Source organism: Somniosus microcephalus, chromosome 6 (genome assembly GCF_052327205.1).
Source record: "Somniosus microcephalus isolate GS21.2 chromosome 6, FLI_Smic_1.0, whole genome shotgun sequence".
Taxonomy (NCBI): Eukaryota; Metazoa; Chordata; class Chondrichthyes; order Squaliformes; family Somniosidae; genus Somniosus; species Somniosus microcephalus.
The window spans coordinates 242662867-242685110 of NC_140992.1; the positions used below are offsets into that span (position 1 = coordinate 242662867).

General features: G+C 48.1%; 1 pseudogene; it reads right to left on the bottom strand.

The window, feature by feature from the left end:
- The window catches only part of LOC147116588 (uncharacterized), a 32329-nt pseudogene that overhangs the window by 1835 nt on the left and 8250 nt on the right, over window positions 1-22244 (bottom strand).

Below are 22244 nucleotides of genomic sequence, written 5' to 3' on the forward strand. Positions count from 1 at the left end.
TACCCTGAAGGTAAAGCCACCTTCGCTATTCGCGAACCTTACCCCTAACTGCCGGCCAATAGCGACCAAAAGCAGGAGGTACAGCTGGGAGGACAGGCGGTTTATCGCGACCGAGGTAGACAGGCTCCTGAAAGAGCGCATTATTGAACGCAGCAACAGCCCGTGGCGCGCCCAAGTGGTAGTGGTAAGGGGTAGCGAGAAGAAACGGATGATGATCGACTATAGTCAAACGATCAACAGGTACACCCAACTAGACGCCTACCCGCTACCCCGCATATCAGAAATGGTGAACCAAATCGCCCAATACCGGGTGTTCTCCACCATCGACCTCAAGTCAGCGTACCACCAGCTCCCTATCAGACCAGAGGACCGCCCGTACAGCGCCTTCGAGGCGAACGGACGCCTCTACCAATTCCTCAGAGTCCCCTTTGGGGTGACGAATGGGGTCTCGGTCTTTCAGAGGGAGATGGACCGCATGGTCGATGACCACCACTTGCAGGCAACCTTCCCCTACCTCGACAACGTCACCATCTGCGGTCACAATCAGCAGGATCACGACTCGAACCTCGAGAGGTTCCTGGAAACCGCACAAAAACTCAACCTCACCTACAACGAGGACAAGTGCGTTTTCAACACCACGCGCCTCTGCATACTAGGCAGCGTGGTGGAGAATGGGGAAATCGGACCAGACCCCGACCGATTGCGCCCCCTACGGGAGCTGCCCCTGCCCAACACTCCCAAAGCCCTGAAAAGGTGCCTGGGGTTATTTTCTTATTATTCCCAATGGGTCCCCAACTACTCCGACAAAGCCCGCCCCCTCTTGAAAGCATCCTCTTTTCCGCTCTCTGCTGAGGCCCACGCCGCCTTCAAAAGCATTAAGCAGGATATTGAGCGGGCCACGCTACAGGCAGTGGACGAGAACACTCCATTTCAAGTGGAAAGTGATGCGTCTGACTTCGCCTTGGCGGCCACCCTCAACCAGGCGGGGCGGCCCGTAGCTTTCTTCTCGAGGACCCTCCAAGGCCCCGAGATCAGACACTCCTCCGTGGAAAAGGAGGCCCAAGCCATCGTGGAGGCAGTGCGCCACTGGCGCCACTACCTAGCCGGCAAACGCTTCACCCTACTTACCGACCAGCGGTCGGTAGCGTTTATGTTCAACAATAAACAGAGGGGGAAGATTAAAAATGATAAGATTCTTAGGTGGCGGATCGAGCTCTCCACCTTCGAGTACGACATCATTTATCGGCCAGGGGCCCTTAACGAATCCCCTGACGCCCTCTCATGAGGGATGTGTGCCAGCGCCACCGGGGATCGGCTACAGACCCTCCACAACGACCTCTGCCACCCAGGGGTCACACGGCTGTTCCACTTCATAAAGTCCCGTAACTTACCCTACTCGATTGAGGAAGTTCGGTCTCTGACCAGGAACTGCCGCACTTGCGCTGAGTGCAAGCCTCGGTTCTACCGCCCAGATAGAGCCCACTTAATCAAAGCTACACGGCCCTTTGAGCGGCTCAGCTTAGATTTCAAGGGCCCCCTCCCGTCCGTCGACCGCAATGTTTACTTCCTGAACATTGTGGACGAATACTCTCGGTTCCCATTCGCCTTCCCCTGCCCAGACATGACCAGCGCCACGGTCATTAAATGCCTCAACAGCCTGTTCTGCCTGTTCGGTATGCCGAGCTACATCCATACGGATAGGGGGGCGTCCTTCATGAGTGAAGAGCTACGCCAGTACATGCTGTCCAAGGGGATCGCCACGAGCCGTACCACCAGCTACAACCCCCGGGGTAACGGCCAGATGGAGCGAGAGAACGGGACAGTGTGGAAAGCAGTCACTCTAGCTCTAAGGACCAAGGGCCTCCCTATCTCCCGCTGGCAGGAAGTCCTCTCGTATGTGCTCCATTCGATACGGTCGCTATTGTGTACGGCCACTAATGCCACGCCTCATGAACGTATGTTTGTCTTTCCCCGGAAATCCACCTCAGGCGTATCCATGCCGTCATGGCTCTCCACCCCAGGTCCGGTACTCATGCGAAGGCATGTGAGGGGCCACAAGACGGACCCTCTCGTGGAGCCAGTACACCTACTCCACGCCAACCCCCAATACGCATATGTCCGGCACGCCGACAGAAGGGAGGACACCGTGTCCATAAAAGACGTCGCCCCAGCCGGCATCGACAACAACCACGGCAATAGCAGCGACAACGATCACAGCAATTCTTACCCACCCACTACTCTTTTCAACGATCACAGCAACCCTTACCCACCCACTACTCTTTCATCACCCCCGGAAGAACATCGACCAACGGCACCCCCACCAACTACCCCTTCAACAACCCTGGCGGCACCCCCGGCAGAGACCCAGGAGGCTACCGGGGACACCCAGCCGACACCCGCGGCACCACGTCGGTCGCAGAGGACTATCAAACCCCCGAACAGACTAAATCTATAGAAGGGGTGAATGTGATGAAATATATTCCATTCATCACTGCCTGTGACTGTGGTCGGTTTCAGTGTCATTTCCCTTCCCCCAGTCCTCATTGTATTATGTATTGGAATGTGCTGGAATGTGCTGTGTGTAGGGCTCCGCCCATACCTGGCCCCTTTTGTAAGCTGGCTCAGTCTGGCCTCAGCCTCCAGAAGGAAGACATCTCTCTCTTTTACGTGTTACTTTCTAATTTAATAAAAGCCTTGTTTTGTTTCGCTAACATCGAGTCTCGGAAGTTATTGAGGCACATCAAGAGCAGCCTGAGCTTCCAGTGCAGCACTCAGATGTTGGGTCGCTTCCGCTTGTGCTGCATGGAAGCTGCGACATCGCCCATCACACCCAGCATCATGGTTGTGTCCACAAGTGTTCTAATGGAGTTGCCCATCACTTCCATCCTGGAAATCACGGGCTCCAAGCTCTGCGCAAAGCCCCGTGCAATGTTGGCACCGGACTCCTCCATGCTCCGTGACACTGACAAGAGGCTCTCTGGTAGGCCTGCCATTGCATCAAGCTATTCTGTGCGCATGCCCATCACCCTTCTTCTGAAGGCTGCCCCATCGAGGTCATCACCTGAGTCCTGTGCAGCAGAACTCGTGCGTGAACTCACCCTCTGGGGAGCTGGCACCCGAGCTACCCTTTCCCCCTGGCCTGGTTGTAGCCCACTCATGCTCGGCAACTCATCACGTGCAGATCCCGCCTCTATACTACCCTCTAAAGTACGCGCAGTGCCATTTTCTGAGCTGATGTCTGCAAGTGTCTGATCACGAGATGGTGCCTCTGCTTCTCCGTCAATCTCCTCCACCACAATGTTGGGGACAGGCTGGGCTGCTGGCAGTTCTTGGGTATCTGAAAGGAGAAATGCACAAGGGTTGGCTGTGGTTAGGGAAGGGAGGGAAAGCAAGATATCCATACTTACACCATCAGCAGCTTGTAAGTGGGGAGAGATTGTGGGATGAGGGGGAAGTGGGATGTGAGAAGAAGGATTAGGTATGAGCATCCCATCATCATCAGCAATGCTTTCCACTTCCTCACTCACCACGGGCTCTGTGACTGCCCCTCTAATTACTGTGAGCATTTCTTCCTCCAGGTCTGTGAGGTTCTCAAGTCTGGCTTGGCCTCCACCCTTCTGCTGCTGCTCCTAGCGACTCTGCACCATCTTGGCCTGCAAGACACAGGGAAGTGTGTCAGTAAGTGTGGTGCAGTGTGTTTGGGTGAAGTGTGTCAGTGAGTGTGGTGCAATGTGTTTGGGTGAAGTGTGTCAGTGAGTGTGGTGCAATGTGTTTGGGTGAAGTGTGTCAGTAAGTGTGGTGCAGTGTGTTTGGGTGAAGTGTGTCAGTGAGTGTGGTGCAATGTGTTTGGGTGAAGTGTGTCAGTGAGTGTGGTGCAATGTGTTTGGGTGAAATGTGTCTGAGTGTGGTGCAATGTGTTTGGGTGAAGTGTGTCAGTGAGTGTGGTGCAATGTGTTTGGGTGAAGTGTGTGTCAGTGAGTGTGGTGCAATGTGTTTGGGTGAAGTGTGTGTCAGTGAGTGTGGTGCAATGTGTTTGGGTGAAGTGTGTCAGTGAGTGTGGTGCAATGTGTTTGGGTGAAGTGTGTCAGTGAGTGTGGTGCAATGTGTTTGGGTGAAGTGTGTGTCAGTGAGTGTGGTGCAATGTGTTTGGGTGAAGTGTGTGTCAGTGAGTGTGGTGCAATGTGTTTGGGTGAAGTGTGTCAGTGAGTGTGGTGCAATGTGTTTGGGTGAAGTGTGTGTCAGTGAGTGTGGTGCAATGTGTTTGGGTTATGTGCCTGCCATGGTTGAATAGCTGGCAGTATGTGCAAGGTGTGAGATGTGTGTGTGAGTCTTGCAGCAGTGGTTAGTGTGTGAGGATGAGGTGAAGCTATGATTGTGCGGTGTGAGTGGTGATTGATAGAGATTGTTAGTAGGTGAGTGATGGGGGTGTGGCGCACTGTCTCAGCCATGGCTCAGTTGGTAGCACTCTTGCCTCTGAGTTAGGAGGTTGTGAGTTCAACGCCCATTCCAGAGACTTTGAGCGCAAACAACTGGGCTGATACTCTAGTGCATTTTCAGAGGTGCTATCTTTTGGATGAGACATTAAACCGTAGGCCCGGTCTGCTCTCTCAGGTGGATGCAAAAGATCCCCTGGCACTATTTCGAAGAAGTGCAGGGGAGTTATCCCCGATGTCCTGGCCATTATTTATCCCTCAATTGACATAATAAAACAGATGATCTGGTCATAATCACATTGCTGTTTGTGGGAGCTGGCTGTGCGCAAATTGGCTGCCGCGTTTCCTGCATTACAACAGTGACAACATTTAAAACGTTGGCTGTAAAGCACTTTGGGATGTCCTGAGGTTGTGACAGATGCTGTATAAATGTAAGTCTTTTTTCTTTTTCACTGAGCAGTGTGTGAGGCTTGTGGTGCAGTTGGTGGGATCTGGCATTTATGATGGATTCACACACCTTGACCACTCGTGTGAGGTCATTAAACTTTTTGCAGCACTGGATCCAGGTCCTGGGGACAACACTCGTCGCAGTGACGGCTTGAGCAACCTCCTCCCAGAACCTGCGGGTAGAGGACCTCACGGCGTCTTTGGACTCCCAGGACCAAGGCCTCCAGTGCTGCATCGGAAAATCTTCTAGCCCTTTCCCTTGGCTGTTGGGCCATGGCTATGTTCAGACTGACAATGAAGTTCTTCTGCAACAAAGCACCTCCCCTTTAAGGAGTGCAGAGAGCCTAGGCCAAACTTTATTGGCCATTAGAGTGCACTCGATATTAGCCCCCCTGTTGAGCGCTAAGCCAATCAGCAGTGCGTTTAGCGCTGAGATCAGCGCTGCAATCATTATAATGAGCAGGTAGCACGAATTTTGTTTGCTGCCTGCCTGCACCACTTTGAACGGGTGCAGGCAAATAGCACTGGGCGATGCCCCTGCCGGTTTTTGGGCCTTATCCAATTTCTAGGCCAGTGTCTCCACTTTTGGTTCAAGTATTTATTAATACAGTGCTGCTAAACTGCGACGACAAATTACTCATCTAGATTGTGAATCTCTGGGCTAAAAATTTGGCTACTTACCGACACCATTACCAGCAGATTCATGAAAAAAATGGCGGTTGCCGCTCTTCTGCCTGACTCTGGTGTGGGGCCACCCCGGTGGCTGCCACTTTGGTGAGCTGGCCCTAGACATGCAAATCTAGAGAGCGTGATGTCACTCATCATGCAACGCCGACTTGACGCCACTCTCTGCGAACTTGGACCTTTGGGCTGAGTTTAGTGTTGGGTCTGAAGCTCACTCTGAAAAGCAAGCGTGCAGCAGACCTACAGAGGCACTGTCAGCGCTTCTTGAATGGACTCACACATCTTTCAGGCAAATTTGCATTTAAGCTTTTGGACTAGATTTTTAATATTTTATTGAAGTGGCTTGGCGCAATAGATATTAAAAGTTTTTAAAGTGTGCAGGGTGTGTTGCTGGACACTTGCAAGGCCTCGGATGGTAAAGGGGATACTAGCATCTAAAATTGGGCAGAGGGTGTCCATAACTAACAATAACAAATTTAATTAATTACATAGAATGGAGCAGGTGATGTGTTACTGTTGCGAGATGTGGGAGCCGGTGGACCCCATTGAGGCTCACGGTGATTACGTCTGTGACAAGTGTCTGCTGCTACAGGAACTCCAGCTCCGTGTTGATGAGCTGGAGTCTGAGCTTCAGACACTGCGACACATCAGGGAGGGGGAGAAGTACCTGGACTCTGTGTATCAGGAGGTGGTCACACCTATGAAGTTAATTAATTCAGATGTAGCCCATGGTCAGGGACAGGACGGTGTGACTACGAGTGAGGCAGGTACGGGGATCCAGGAGGTAGAGCTGGAGGAGCCGCAGCCCTTGCTCTTGTCCAACAGGTTCGAGGTTCTTACTCCCTGTGGGGACAGGAGCAGGGACTGCAGGGAGGATGAGCAACCTGGCCACAGCACCGTGGAACGGGGGGCCATTCAAGAGGGGGGAGTAAATAGAAATGTTGTAGTGGTAGGGGATAGTATTATTAGGGGGATAGATAGAGTTCTCTGCAGCCGAGAGCGAGAGTCCCGAAGGCTGTGTTGCCTACCCAGTGCCAGGGTTAAGGGCCTCTCCTCTGGGCTGGAAAGAAACTTGCAGTGGGAGGGGGTGGGTCCAGTTGTCGTGGTCCATGTTGGTACAAACGACGTAGATAGGACTAGGAAGCCGGTTCTGTTAAAGGAGTATGAGCAGCTAGGGGTCAAATTAAAAAACAGAACCTCAAGGGTAATGATTATTACCTGAGCCATGAGCGAATTTGGCTAGGACAAATAAAATTAGAGAGTTAAATGCGTGGCTCAAAGACTGGTGTGGGAGAAATGGGTTTTGCTTCTTGGGACACTGGCACCAGTACTGGGGCAGGAGGGAGCTGTTCCGTTGCGACGGGCTTCACTTGGCCAGTGCTGGGACTAGAGTCCTGGTGGATCATATAACTAGGGCTATAGAGAGGGCTTTAAACTAACTAGTGGGGGGGGAGGTTCCTAGAAAGCAAATAATAAAAATGACAACAGAGAAGGTCATAGACTTAGGTTGCAGTGGGGAAATTAAAAACCAGAGCATGTCAGGAAGGGGCAGAAGGTATGGAGTAAAAGGTAAAGTAATAAAAAGGGCAAAAGCAGGAACTAAGTGTCACAAAACATATTTGAAAGTTCTCTATCTGAATGCACGTAGCATTCGTAACAAAATAGACGAGTTAATGGCACAAATAACTGCATATGGGTATGATCTTGTGGCCATTACAGAAACATGGCTGCAGGGTGACAATGCCTGGGAATTAAACATACCAGGTTATTTAACGACCAGGAAGGACAGGCAGGAAGGAAGGGGAGGTGGGGTGGCTATGTTAATAAAGGAAGGAATCACTGTAATACAGAGAAATGATATTGGGTCAAAAGATCAGGATAATGAAACAGTTTGGGTGGAGATAAGGAATAATAAGGGGGAAAAAAACACGAGTGGGCGTAGTCTATAGGCCTCCGAACAGTTGCAACTCTGTTGGACGGAGTATCAATCAGGAAATAGTTGAGGCTTGTAATAAGGGAACATCTATAATTATGGGGGATTTTAACTATCATATTAATTGGACAAATCAAATTGGGCAGGGCTGCCTTGAGGATGAGTTCATTGAGTGTATTAGGGATGGGCTTCTTGAGCAGTATGTAACTGAACCGACCAGGGGGCAAGCAACGTTAGATCTGGTCCTGTGTAACGAGACAGGATTAATTAAAAATGTCCTAGTAAAGGATCCCCTTGGAATGAGTGACCATAACATGGTTGAATTCCATATTCAATTAGAGGGTGAGAAGGTTGGATCTCAAACAAGCGTGCTAAGCTTGAATAAAGGAGACAATGAAATTATGAGAGCAGAATTGAGCAGAGTGGATTGGGAAAATAGATTAAAGGGTAAGACGATACATGATCAGTGGTGTACATTTAAGGAGTTATTTTACAACTTCCAAAAAATATATATTCCACTGAGAAGAAAAGGGTGTAAAAGAAAAGACAGCCATCCGTGGCTAAGTAAAGCCCTGTTCCTGGGACTAGGGACAGGGTCACTGGCAAGGCTTGGAAGCTAAGCAGAGCCAGGCCTGGTTAGTACCTGGCAGGGGTGACCATCAGGGAAGACCAGGTGCAGAAGGTCACGGAAGGAGCCCCGAGGAGGGGCGGTTGGTGAGAAGGTCACGGAAGGAGCCCCGGGAGGGGCGGCGGCTGGTGAGCAGGCCCGGGCGTTGGGCTGAAGATTGTCGGACAGGAGGAATGGTGGAAATGGAATGGCGGCGCGCACAGACGCAGCGGCTTTGCTTCTCCCAGGACGGTGCTATTTACGTTTAATGTTAATGTTATTTGCACTGGACTCATGGGAGCTTGCAAGATCACATTTCGTTGTTCATGTACTTGTGCATTGTACAATGACAATAAAGTTGAATTATTATTATTATTATTAAATTAAGGATAGTATTCAACTAAAAACAAGGACATATAAGGTAGCCAAATCTAGTGGGAGGATAGAGGATGGGGAAAACTTTAAAAGACAGCAAAAAATAACAAAAAGATTGATTAAGAAAGGGAAGATAGATTATGAAAGTAAATTAGCAAAAAATATAAAAACAGATAGTAAGACTTTTTATAGTTATATAAAAAGAAAAAGGGCGGCTAAAGTAAATGTTGGTCCCTTAGAGGATGAGACCGGGAATTTAATGGTGGGAAATATGGAGACGGCAAAAACACTGAATGAATATTTTGTATCAGTCTTTACAGTAGAGGACACTAAGAATATCCCAACACTGGACAAACAGGGGGCTAGAGGGGGGGAGGAGCTAAACACGATCAAAATCACTAAGGAAGTGGTACTCGGTAAAATAATGGGACTCAAGTCGGTTAAATCACCTGGACCTGATGGCTTACATCCTAGGGTCTTGAGGGAAGTGGCGGTAGGGATTGTGGCTGCATTGGTAATCATTTTCCAAAATTCCCTGGACTCGGCAAAGGTCCCAGCAGACTGGAAAACTGCTAATGTAACACCCTTATTTAAAAAGGGCAGTAGACAGAAGGCTGGAAACTATAGACCGGTTAGCCTAACATCTGTGGTAGGTAAAATTTTGGAGTCCATTATTAAGGAGACAGTAACAGGACATTTGGATAATCATAATTTAATAGGACAAAGGCAGCATGGTTTTATGAAGGGGAAGTCATGTTTGACAAATTTGCTGGAGTTCTTTGAGGAAGTAACATATAGGGTGGATAAAGGGGAACCAGTGGACGTAGTGTATTTAGACTTCCAAAAGGCATTTGACAAGGTGCCACACAAAAGATTATTGCTTAAGATAAAAATTCATGGGATTGGGGGTAATATTCTGGCATGGATAGAGGATTGGCTATCTAACAGAAGGCAGAGAGTTGGGATAAATGGTTCATTCTCAGACTGGCAATCAGTAACTAGTGGTGTTCCGCAGGGGTCAGTGCTGGGTCCCCAACTCTTTACAATCTATATTAACGATTTGGAGGAGGGGACCGAGTGTAACATATCAAAGTTTGCAGATGATACTAAGATGGGAGGGAAAGTAGTGAGTGAGGAGGACATAAAAAACCTGCAAGGGGACATCGACAGGCTAAGTAAGTGGGCAGAGATTTGGCAGATGGAATACAATACTGGAAAGTGTGAGGTTATGCACTTTGGCAGGAAAAATCGTAGAGCAAGTTATTATCTTAATGGCAAGAAACTGGAAAGTACTGAAGTACAAAGGGATCTGGGTGTCCTGGTGCACGAAACTCAAAAGGTTAGTATGCAGGTGCAGCAAGTGATTAACAAGGCCAATGGGATGTTGGCTTTCATTGCTAGGGGGATAGAATATAAAAATAGGGAGGTATTGCTTCAGTTGTACAAGTTATTGGTGAGACCGCACCTGGAATACTGCATACGGTTTTGGTGTCCATACTTAAGAAAAGACATACTTGCTCTCGAGTCAGTACAAAGAAGGTTCACTCGGTTAATCCCGGGGATGAGGGGATGGACATATGAGGAGAGGTTGAGTAGATTGGGACTCTACTCATTGGAGTTCAGAAGAATGAGAGGCGATCTTATTGAAACATATATGATTGTGAAGGGGTTGGATCGGGTGGATGCGGGGAGGATGTTCCCGCTGATGGGTGAAACTAGAACTAGGGGGCATAGTCTTAGAATAAGGGGCTGCTCTTTCAAAACTGAGATGAGGAGGAACTGCTTCACTCGGGGTGGTAGGTCCATGGAATATGCTGCCCCAAAAAGCTGTAGAAGCTACATCATTACATAAATTTAAAACAGAAATAGACAGTTTCCTAGAAGTAAAGGGAATTAAGGGTTACGGGGAGCGGGCAGGAATTTGGACATGAGTCTAGGTTCGGATCGGACATGGCCCTGTGGGTAGCGGAGCGGGCCCAGGGGCCGTGTAGCCTGATCCTGCTCCTATTTCGTGTGTCTAATTCTGTTAGATTCAGGAGATGGTTCTGTGATAGTAGATTGGCGGTTAGGATCAGATCAGCCATGATCTTATTGAATGGCGGAGCAGGCTCGAGGGGCCGATTGGCCTACTCCTGCTCCTATTTCTTATGTTCTTATGTAAAGGAAGGCCTCTGAGAAGCTAGAAAATGCTGGAAATAGAGTTCACGTCTCAGGTTGAGATGCTGCCTGACATGTTGAGTATGTTCAGCATTATCTGCTTTTATTTCAGTTTCCAGCATCCGCTCGCAGATGGAAGAGGAAGATGCAGGATATCCGTGATGGAATCATCCACCTGCGGTACCAGTAACCACAACCCCGATTCCCCTTTCAACATTTGTCCCACACCTTACCTTCCCTCTGTTACTGACCATCACAGTGTCCTCTTGGCCACGAGGCTGAAATAAAAGTCACCACAAAACAAACTTTCCAATGCAACTTTATACATCTGTCCATCCAATACGACATCAAGAAATCAACTCATCACCTCTTAGTGACTGTCTTGTGTGTGCCTTTGCCTATCCTACTGAAGTCACACAGTGCTACCCCAGTGTCTGCAGCATGGCTGGTGGAAGGCTGCTGACTTTCAATGGGGGACACTGCAAATAGCCTTGCAGGTCGACCATGAGGAGCTGGCGTCTGGGAGTGTGAAACTGAATTACGGTATTTCTTCTTCTTCTTCATCACTTCCTTCTTCTTGGTCACCCACTAGCTGGGCAGGCTGCATTTCTTGGGTGTGTGAAATGAGGAAGGCACAAGGGTGGAGTGGTGGTGAGGGGAGGGCAGAAAAGCAAGAGGTGCATGCCAGAAGGAGGATAACGTATGAGGATACCAGCATCTTGTATCCTTTCATCCCCACCGTCTCCAATGGGGTGAATGTAGCTAGGAATGGGAGGTGTGCCTTGTGTTTGGTACAGATTGTTGGTAGGTGAGTGATTGGAGGATGGGGGAGACGTGCATTGAGCAGTGTGTGAGGTTAGTGATGCAGTTGGTATGAGAAGGCTTTTGAGGGTGCATTCGCTGACCTTGACCACTGGTCGGACATCATGAAGCTTCTTTGGGCACTGGAGCCAGATGGTGGGGGGCGACACTACTGGCAGTGATGGCCTCGGTGATGTGGTCCCACATCTTTCTGGAGGGCCTCCTGGCCCCTGTAGGTAGAGGACCTGCCTTGTAGTGTTGACCCCCTGAGCAAAGCTGGAGTGCTGCATGCGAGACCCTGGGTGCCCCTTCCCTGGCTTCCTGAGCCGTTTGTGTTAGTGCTGAAGCACTTATGCCATTTTTTTTAGGTGCAGAAAGGAATTCAACTTTAAGAGCTGAAGACTGTCTTTTGGGAATTATTTTTCATGCTTTTTTTCCAGAAGGCAGTTGCACTCTAAAGGCTAAAAACTGCCTTTTTTTTAAATTTCATTTTAGTAGGCAGTTCCCCTTTAAGGGACTGACACTACTTTCTAAAATGACAGCCTTGCTTTAAGAGAAGGCTGTTCTCACTCCAGGGACGCTCCGGCCATGCTACATTGGGCCTGCTGCTGAGACTACCGCCCGAAAACCAGCCTTACACGGTAGGCTTAGTGCTGCGCTAATGTTATCTAGCAGGCAGTAGCAATATACCAATGTTGCCAGCGCTATTAATTTCAGCGGCCGTTAATTATGGCCTGCTGTGGCACGGGCAGGTTTCCAGCGCTCTGGAATTTTTAGCCCATTGTACCTGTCCTAACAAATGTAATGATGCATGCTTCATTTTTGCTTAACCTTTGTGCAATTGCTGAAAGTACCGGTTTAGTGATGCTGCAGCATCTTCTGAGTGGTCCTGGTTTACTACTAAGAAGCTATGGGTTGAGCAATGGCGATACTGATAAACCAACTTAATTCCAGCAGAAAGAAACCATGCATCATTGTATATGTTAGGACACTTATTGAAGTGTGAGCATTTGTAATTGAACATTAACACTTACTCAATTAATGAAAAATTGACTTATATTTACATATTGTAGTGGTTTTGTTTGTAAATAAAACATCGTTGATAAAACTTGAGTCCATGCAATTCTGTTCTTCTACCTCAAATCAACCAGCTTGATTAGGATACATGTCTAAATATAAATGTTCTAAATATGCGCCTTTTAGAATACAGGGCATGCATGGGTTAATTGATTAGATAAGGCTAGAACTGCGTGCCATATTGTATTTAATTATAGCTTTCGCCTTTCAAAAATAGCAGTGCAGACATAGCTGGTAGGATAGTTACATTCAGCCTTTTGTTGGATGGTTGTGATATTTGTTGCCCAAATTTGCATATATATCAGTGATAAATTAACTGATGAGAAAGATACTGGGATAGATGATAGGAAGCCTCATTTATCAGCTAATTAGATATGGAGTGAAACATGGTAATTAATGTAATGGTGTAAGCAAATTAGAGTGAAAAACTGCAATCACATCAATAGAATGAAAAATAGCAGTATTTTGTCATAGTTAAAACACATATAGATAGAGCAAGGATAGAAATCAAAATTTAGCTTTTGACATTACGTTATGATAAAATTTAAATTTGAGAACAATCAAATACCAGTAGTCTAACTTGATTCACTGTCCTACATAATTAGCAAAACAAATGTAGACATTATGTAAGATGAGAAATGAATCACTTTAGTGTCTCTAAAGTAGAGCAATTAGCACCATGTAGTCTGTACTACATTACAGTTCTAGTTGGCATCAAAAGATTGACTTTCTCTGCATTGAATTTCACCCTGAATACCATCCTAAGAATTGGAAAAGTAACAAGATGAGAATTTCCAGTGCCGTTACTTAAGTGTATGGTGTGTGTACAACCTTTATAGAATCTATTTAAATGTTGTCATTTTTTGTGATTAATCACTGGGAGGAGAGGGAATATAAAATCAAGTTTAAGTATAGTCTTCGGGGGAAAATTCGGTTGCTGAGCGCCTCCCTAAGAGGGCGCTGACGGGGCGCAAAGCAACTAGCGCCCGGGCGCGGTGCCACCAGTGCCTCCCGCGAAATTCAGCGGGAGGTTAGCGGCGGCGGTAACCGTTAGCACCCTGCGGTGCTGCGCCGCCGGCGATGACTTAATCGTCGTGCGCGGCGCCCTGCTCACGCCCCGGCTGCGATCTTCGGTAGCACCCCCTGACTTACCACTGGACGTTATGTCCGACGGGGTCAGGGGGGCCTACGTGTGGTCGGGGCGGCACTAATTAAAGGCGAGGTGCCGGACGGCCATTTTTGTTGCTGGCCGCCTGCCAGCACCTGCCCCCGTTGCTGTCCCCGGCCTTCTGAGAAGTTCCCCCCCCCCCCCCGCGGGGTGCCAGCTGTGCTCCGTGAGCCCAGCACGTCTCTTGATTGCCGGGCTCTTTTACCAGCGCTCCAATCCCTGGTGGCCCAGCTGGGCCCCAGGTCGCGCTGCGCAAGGTCCCTCCCCTTTAAGAAGGGGAGGAGCCTGCAGTACCGCGACGTGACGTGCTGCAGCTCAAGAGGGAGGTGGGGCGCTTCCAGTAGTGTCCCCCCTCCCTCTCGGGGCCTTACCTGGGAAAATCGGCCGTGGGGGCGCTAATTTTAAAGGTAGTGCCCCGGCGAAGTTATCACCCCAAAGGGGGCGCGACTCAATTATTCCTCCTTATAGTCTTATAATCTCTATTACCTGGCTCCATACAGAGGCAGGTTAATTGATCTCTTGTATGCAGCACAAAAGTATGTCCCTTCTTTTTACCTTTGGTTGGTTCTTTCATTGTGAGTTGCCTAGTTCTGGAGACTGGCATTTTGCACATTCAGAGCAAATGATCTTTTTAGCCATAAACTAGGTCCTGTCATTTATGCTGTAATTACTCCAGTCAGTCCCAATAAAACCCTTTCTATAATCTCTCTTTCAGTTAATGTGTGCTTCTTTATCACTCTCTAATTGTTTTTCTGTAGTTCTCTTTCATAGAATCATAGAATAGTACAGCACAGAAGGAGGCCATTCAGCCCAAAAGTCTGCAGCGACTCTTTCGAAGAACATTCCAGTTAGTCCCACTCCCCCGCTCTTTCCCCATATCCCTGCAATCTTTTCTCCTTCAAGTATTGATCCAATTCCCTTTTGAAGGCTACTATTGACTCTGTTTCCACCACCCTATCAGGCAGTGTATTCCAAATCCTAACCACTCGTTGCGTAAAAATGTTTTTCCTCATGTCGCCTCTGGTTCTTTGTCTTTATCTTCTTTCTCTAACTGTATGATTATCACACACTGTTTTCATTTTAGTGTCTATATCACTCTGATTCTCTTTCTCATTGTTTCTGTCTCACTGTTTCTGTAATCTCTGCTTTCTTCTGTCTCCACTGTCCTGTCCTGTATGTTTTTAATGCCTCCTGTGTGGCTCTCAAATGTTCCTTCACTGATGTACTCAATATCTATTTTTTAAGGCCCGAGTACAGGATGATTGAGGTGGACATGGGAATGGATGGGATTTGAACCACCGAAGAGAAAGAGCCTTCAGCTGCAGCAGGTAAGTGCTGCAACGTGGTTGGTTGAGAGAGAAGATGGGGCTGAAGATCAAGTCAACAGGGAACTGGGCACAAGCAAAGGATTGGGGTTTGAGTGTAGGAGGTAGGGTTTGAGCTGAGAGTAATTGTGGGATGCTGGGATCTGGAAACATGATTGAGCCTAGGACTGGTAGAACTTTGGAAGTACCTGGATTCTAGCAGAGCTGTGTGTGTGTGTGGGAGGGGGGGGGGGGCGGTGGGGGAGGTGGCAGTGGTGTACTTGTGGGGTGGAGTGGGTAATACTTAGGGTGGGAAGGGAGCGAGCTGGTTCATACCCACTTGGGGAGTGGGTATGAACACTCAAGCGGGTGTTGGAGAGTCGGGGGACACAGGAGTTTGAGCAGATGGCAAAACTGGCAGGGGTAGTAAGTACCATGGACAATCAGGGAAGGAGCTGGGGGCATTGGGAGCCTCAGAGCCCTGAGGGGGGGTAGTTGTGGTGTGGGTCCAGTGTTGCAATGGCTAGGGTGTTAGAAGATTTGGGTGGGCTGGGGTTAGAAGTACTGGGAAGAGATGCATTTGATGAGGACTGGATTGTGGGAGAACCAAGAAAGGAATAGGGCACGCTAAGGTGGGAGATTCTTAGGGAGTCTAGGAGTACTGATGGGTGAAATGGAGGCTGGGTTAACTAAGGGGATGATATGCCCTGAAAGCACTGAGAGGACTGATGGGAGCTGGGAAGATTTGGTATTTTAATTAGTCCAGGATGTAGTCCCCAAGTGCACGCCCAGATCTAGAAGTAGCCAGACCCAGGAACAGAGCATGTGTGTCAGGTAGGAGCACAGCAGTGGAGAGAAGCAAAAGCATTAGGCAGAAGACAGGCTACAGAGAAGGTACAGCTGAAGACTTTTTATTCTGTGTCTGTCTGCCTGTTTGTCTCTTTCTCACCCTCTCCTGATACTCTCCTAACTCTCTCTTTCCTGCTTCACTCTTGTTTACGCTCTAGGTATAGAGGCCTCCACCTAAATTTGCACCAGTGTCCAACTGTGGGTGTGAATTTAAATTATTAATGTCAGTGGAGGATTGAAGTGAGAGACTTACCTTAAAACATCTTGGGGAGGTATTATGAATAAGTACAGTGAAGCAACAAAACAGTCCACAATTGTAAGCTGGGGGTTATGGCAAGTTATGTCTTCAAATGGAGGTTAAGGAAATAGTGTAGGAAAGAATTTTTAAAAAGGAAAGGAATAGAGTATGAATGGGTCATGGCTGCAGTATTTATATGTGAATGCACAAAGCAGTAAAAATAAAAATCAGGGACTAGAAGCACTAATTAGAATGGAGAACACAGTATAGCTTTAACAGGAATAACAACAGAAAATGCTGGAAAAACTCAGCAGGCCAGGCAACATCCGTGGAGAGAAATTAGAGTCGACGTTTCGGGTCTATCCCTTTTTCAAAACTGGAAAGGAAATAAAATAGATTGAAGGCAGGGCTGCGATAGAACAAAATCCCTGCCTTCGATCTATTTCATTTCCTTTCCAGTTTGAAAAAGGGTTAGACCCGAAACGTCGACTGTAATTTCTCTCCACGGATGTTGCCTGGCCTGCTGAGTTTTTCCAGCATTTTCTGTTGTTATTTCGGATTTCCAGCATCTGCAGTATTTTGCTATCATACTAGCTTTAATAGAAACTTGGCTTCAGCCAGGAACTGGGAACTAAATATGCCTGACTAAAATTTTCAGGAGAGATAGGGAAAGAAAAGAAAGGAGGGGTGGCCTTATTAAATAATGATGCTATTAGAACTACAAAAATATATTTTTTTGATGGCGATGCTCAGATGGAGTCTGTTTGGGTGAAGTTAATAAATATTAATGGATATGTTATTGTATTGGGAGTACATTAGAGACTGCTTAATAGCGAGCAGAAAATTGAGCTTGAGAGTTGCAGATAATTTGGAAATTCTCAATAATGGGGGATTTTAACTATCATAAGGTAATATCGGAGAAGATATAGGATTGTGGTCAAAATGAGAAGGATTCTTAGAATATATCTAGGAGTGTTTTACTTAGTCAATATGTTGCACGTCCAACAGGAAAAGATATAGTGCTAGATGTGGTTCAGGGTAATGAAGCAAGATAAGTAAGTGACCTGAAGCAAGGAGAATATTTGGAAAATAGTGACTGCAACCTAATTAAGTTCACATTGAAAACAGATTAAAAAAAGGAACTATCAAAGATAAAGGTGTTGAATTAGAATTTGGCAATTTTTTCAGTGGTATGCAAGACAATCTAAATGAAGAACTAAGGATGAAGCCATAACATATTTTAGATAGTATCTTTTGGTTGGACTTGGGAAAGATATGAAGAGAGTATGTTTGAAGAATTGAAAAAAGCCCAATTTCATTAGCCCATCAAAACAGGAGATCAAGATAATGGGCACGATCTTGCCAGCCCTGGGGAGGTGGGTTTGGAGGCGGGACTGCTGGGAAAATGGCAGAATCTGGGGGCGGGTGCCCAACCTGCCTCCGTGCCATCTTCCTGGGAGGCGGGTAGCCAACCCACGCCTGGTCCCGTCTCCTGGAGGCGGGAAGGGAATTACAGTCACTTAACTGCCTGTTAACAGGTAGTTAACAGGCAGATAAGAGGATTATCCCCATTTTACTCACACAAGTGCAAGCTTCCTGAAGGCTGCGAACCCCGCCAGGGTCACCGAGGTGAGCAGTGGGTCTGCGGGAGTCGAAGGGGTGCAAAAGTTCCTGGGTATCTGAAAGGAGAAAGGCACAAGGGTCGGGTTGTGGCGAGGGGAGCAGGGTCGGGGAAGCAAGATGTGCATGATTACACCATCAACAGCTTGTATGTGAGAAGAGATTGTGCCATCAGGGGGAAGTGGGATGTGAGAAGAAGGATAATGTATGAACATACTATCATCAGCAATGCTTTCAACCTCGCCGTTCACAACAGCCACAGTGACGGCCCCTCCAATTATCTCCAGCACTGTCTCCTCCAGCGCAGTGAGATTCTAAAGACCTGTTTCCCCTCCACCTGTCTGCTGCTGCTCACATCTGTTATGCGCCACCTTGGCCTTCAAGAGAAAAGGAAGTGTGTCAGTGAGTGTGGTACAATGTGTTTGGGTGATGTGCCTGTCATGGTTGAATAGCTGTCAGTGTGTGCAAGGTGTGAGATGAGGCTTGCAGCAGTAGTAAGTGTATGAGGGTGAGGTGAAGCTATGATTGTGAGGTATGAGTTGTGATTGCTCGAGATTGTTGGTAGGTGAGTGATGGGGGTGTGGTGCGATATGGCATTTGAAGATGCATTCACTCACATTGACCACTCGTGTGAGGTCATGAAACTTCTTGCGGCATTGGATCCAGGTCCTGGGGGCAGCATGCGTAGCACTGACAGCTTCTGCTATCTGCTCTCTCTGCCTTCTGGCGTGCTGCCTGGAAGGCCAACTGCCCCCTGGGGGTAGAGGACCTGCCTTCTCCTGTATACCCCCTGGACCAAGGCCTCCAGTGCTACGTCTGAGAATCTCCTTCCCTTTTCCCTTCCCTCTTTACAGTGTCAGCTGTGGCTCAGTTGGTAGTACCCTCGCCCCTGAGTCAGAAGGTTGTGGGTTCAAGTCTCACTCCAGGGACTTGAGCACAAAAATCTAGGCTGACACTCCAGTGCAGTACTGAGGGAGTGCTGCACTGTCGGACGTGCCGTCTTTTGGATGAGACGTTAAAATGAGGCCTCGTCTGCTCTCTCGCGTGGACGTAAAATATCCCATGACATTTTTCGAAGAAGAGCAGGGGAGTTATCCCCGGTGTTCTGGCCAATATTTATCCCTCAATCAACATCACTTGGTCATTATCACATTGCTGTTTGTGGGAGCTTGCTGTGTGCAAATTGGCTGCTGTGTTTCCTACATTACAACAGTGACGACACTTCAAAAGTACTTCATTAGCTGTAAAGTACTTTGGGACATCTGGTGGTTGTGAAAGGCGCTATATAAATGGAAGTCTTTCTTTCTGTTGAGCCATGGCTGCATACAGAATGACAGTGAGGTGCTTCTGCTACAAAGCACTTCCCCTTTAAGAAGTGCGGAGAGCCATGGCAAAATTTTATTAGCCAGTAGACTGCACCCGATATTGGCCCCTATTATGAGCGCTAAGCCAACCAGCAGCGCATTTAACGCTGAGCTCAGCGCTCCAATCATGTAAATGAGCAGGCAGCATGAATTTTGTGTGCTGCCTGCACCACTTTGTATGGGCGTGGGGAGCCCGTGCCCATTTTCGGGCCTAATTGAATTTCACCCCCTTGGTCTTGGATCAACTAACTCAAAGTCTGATCATAGTGACTTGCTGAACAACTTTCATTGCCTGAGACCATTAAGACTATCAAGCCTCTCTCCAGTAGCAAGGCGTCAGGTTCTGAGGCTATATATCGGATGGGATATGTCAAGCTGGAGGACACCAACTAGAGTTGATTGTATATAATCTGTGAAAAGATTGGGCAAGTGGCTTTTTCTTGTATTTTTCCCTCTTTTAAAGGATATGTGAGCATTTAATTCATTGTAAATTGTGTTCACGTGCATCATGCTGAAAATGGTCTTCTTTCCTCCACAATAGAGAAAAGATGTACCAAAAGCATTTTTCGTTGAAGCAGTTCTCTTTAATGACTGGAGTCATACCTAGCACAAAGGAAGATGGTTGTGGTGGTTGGAGATCAATCATCACAGCCCCAGGATATCGCTGCATAAGTTCCTCAGGGCAGTGTTCTAGGCACAACCATCTTCAGCTATTTCATCAACGACCTTCCCTCCATCATAAGGTCAGAAGTGTGGATTTTTGCTGATGATTGTTCAGTTCCATTCACAACTCCTCAGATAATGAAGCAGTCCATGCTCACATGCAGCAAGACCTGGACAACATTCAGGCTTGGACTGATAAGTGGCAAGTAACATTCGCACCATATATGTGCCGGGCAATGACCATCTCCAACAAGAGAGAGTCTAACCACTGCCCCTTGACATTCAATGGCATTACCACCGCCGAATCCCCCACCATCAACATCCTGGGGAGTCACTATTGACCAGAAACTTAACTGGACCAGCCACATAAATGCTGTGGCAACAAGAGCAGGTCAGAGGCTGGGTATTCTGCGGCGAGTAACTCACCTTCTGACTCCCCAAAGGCTTTCCACCATCAACAAGGCACAAGTCAGGAGTGTGATGGAATACTTTCCACTTGCCTGGATGAGTGCAGCTCCAACAACACTCAAGAAGCTCGACACCATCCAGGACAAAGCAGCCCGCTTGATTGGCACCCCATCCACTACCTTAAACATTCACTCCCTCCACCACCGGCGTACCGTGGCTGCAGTGTGCACCATCTACAAGATGCAACAACTTGGACAGCCCCTCCCAAACCTGCGACCTCTACCACCTAGAAGGACATGGGCAGCAAGTGCATGGGAACACCACCACCTCCAAGTTCCCCTCCAAGTCACACACCATTCTGATTTGGAAATATATCACCTTTCCTTTATAGTCGCTGGATCAAAATCCTGGAACTCCCTACCTAACAGCACTGTGGGAGTGCCTTCACCACACAGACTGCAGCAGTTCAAGAAGGCGGCTCACCACCAACCTCTCAAGGGCAACTAGGGATGGGCAAAAAATGCTGGCATTGCCAGTGACGCCCACATCCCGTGAACAAATTTTTAAAAAATCAACACTTTGCACAAAGTTTTTCCAGTAAAATTAAATGTTCTGTCACTTAATTTTCCCAATTCTATATATTAGAATGTTATAAAAATGCATTTATATATTTTGAAAGGTCCATTTTAACTAAGTTACTGGAAGAATTTGGCACTGTATGAATAAATCCTTCACAGTTTAGGATTTCTTTAGGCTAGAGCTTCAAAACATCAGTTATGTACTTGTACTGGCTTTAATATCACATTACTGTTTAATTTGTACCATTGTGGCGGAGACCACATAGGGACAATAACACAATGTATAGCCAATGCTGTTATATGTACCTAAACACAATTCACTATGTATAGCAATGTTGTGATATGTATGTTCTGGGTTGGGTTATTGGTGCAGGGTCCCTTTAAGAGCGTCGGTAACGTGATGACGTCATAGCCCCTGCACGGGGCTGAGACCTTCAGACCTCGTGAAGAGTGATTAAAGTAAGATACGTTTTGCCTTTGCTGAAACAAAAGTCTCAGAGCCTGTTGATTTCTATCGACCCCAACATTGGTGACCCCGCTGCTCTTTTGGACGATTCCAAAGACCTCATCCGAAATGGCGATGAACGTCGTTTCCATCAAACTACCCGAGTTTTGGGAACAACAGGCTGCCACTTCGTTTGCCCAGGCCGAGGCTCAATTTGCAATCCGGGACATCACCGCGGATGACACGAGGTACTACTACGTCGTCTCTGCTCTCGGCAGCTCCACCGCGGCCAGAGTCGTGAGCCTGCTCGAGAACCCCCCGGAGCTCAACAAATACGAAACGCTGAAAGCGCACCTCTTACAAACTTTCGGACTCTCTTCGAACGACTCAGCCAACACGGCCTAATCGTCAACCCGGCCAAGTGCCAGTTCGGGCTGTCCTCAATCGACTTTCTCGGGCACCGCATCATGAAGGACAGGGCGGTGCCACTGCCATCGAAAGTGGAGGCCGTGATGGACTTCCCGCAACCCCTTACCGTGAAGGCCTGCAGGAGTTTTTGGGCATGGTGAACTTTTACCATCGTTTCGTCCCCCTAGCAGCTCAGCTTATGCGGTCCCTTTACGAGGCCCTCAAAGGCAAGCCCGACAAACTCGCCGTCGACTGGTCCGATGAGATGGCCAATTCTTTCACGGACATGAAAAGGGCCCTGGCTAACGCGACCATGCTGGCGCATCCGTTACCTGATGCGCCGATCGCTCTCACCACCGACGCCTCGGACTATGCGGTCAGCGCCGTCCATGAACAGTGGGTCAACGGCGCCTGGCAGCCGCTCGCCTTCTTCAGCCGGCAGCTCCGCCCCAACGAGCGGAAGTACAGCACCTTTGATCGCGAGCTTCTTGGCCTCTACCTCGCCATCCGACACTTCCGTTTCCTGCTGGAGGCCCGCCCATTCACGGCGTTCGTGGACCACAAGCCGTTGACCTTCGCCATGGCCAAAGCTTCCGAGCCGTGGTCGGCCCGTCAGCAACGCCAGTTGGCCTTCATCTCGGAGTTTACAACGGACATCCAGCATTTGGCTGGGAAAGACAACCCC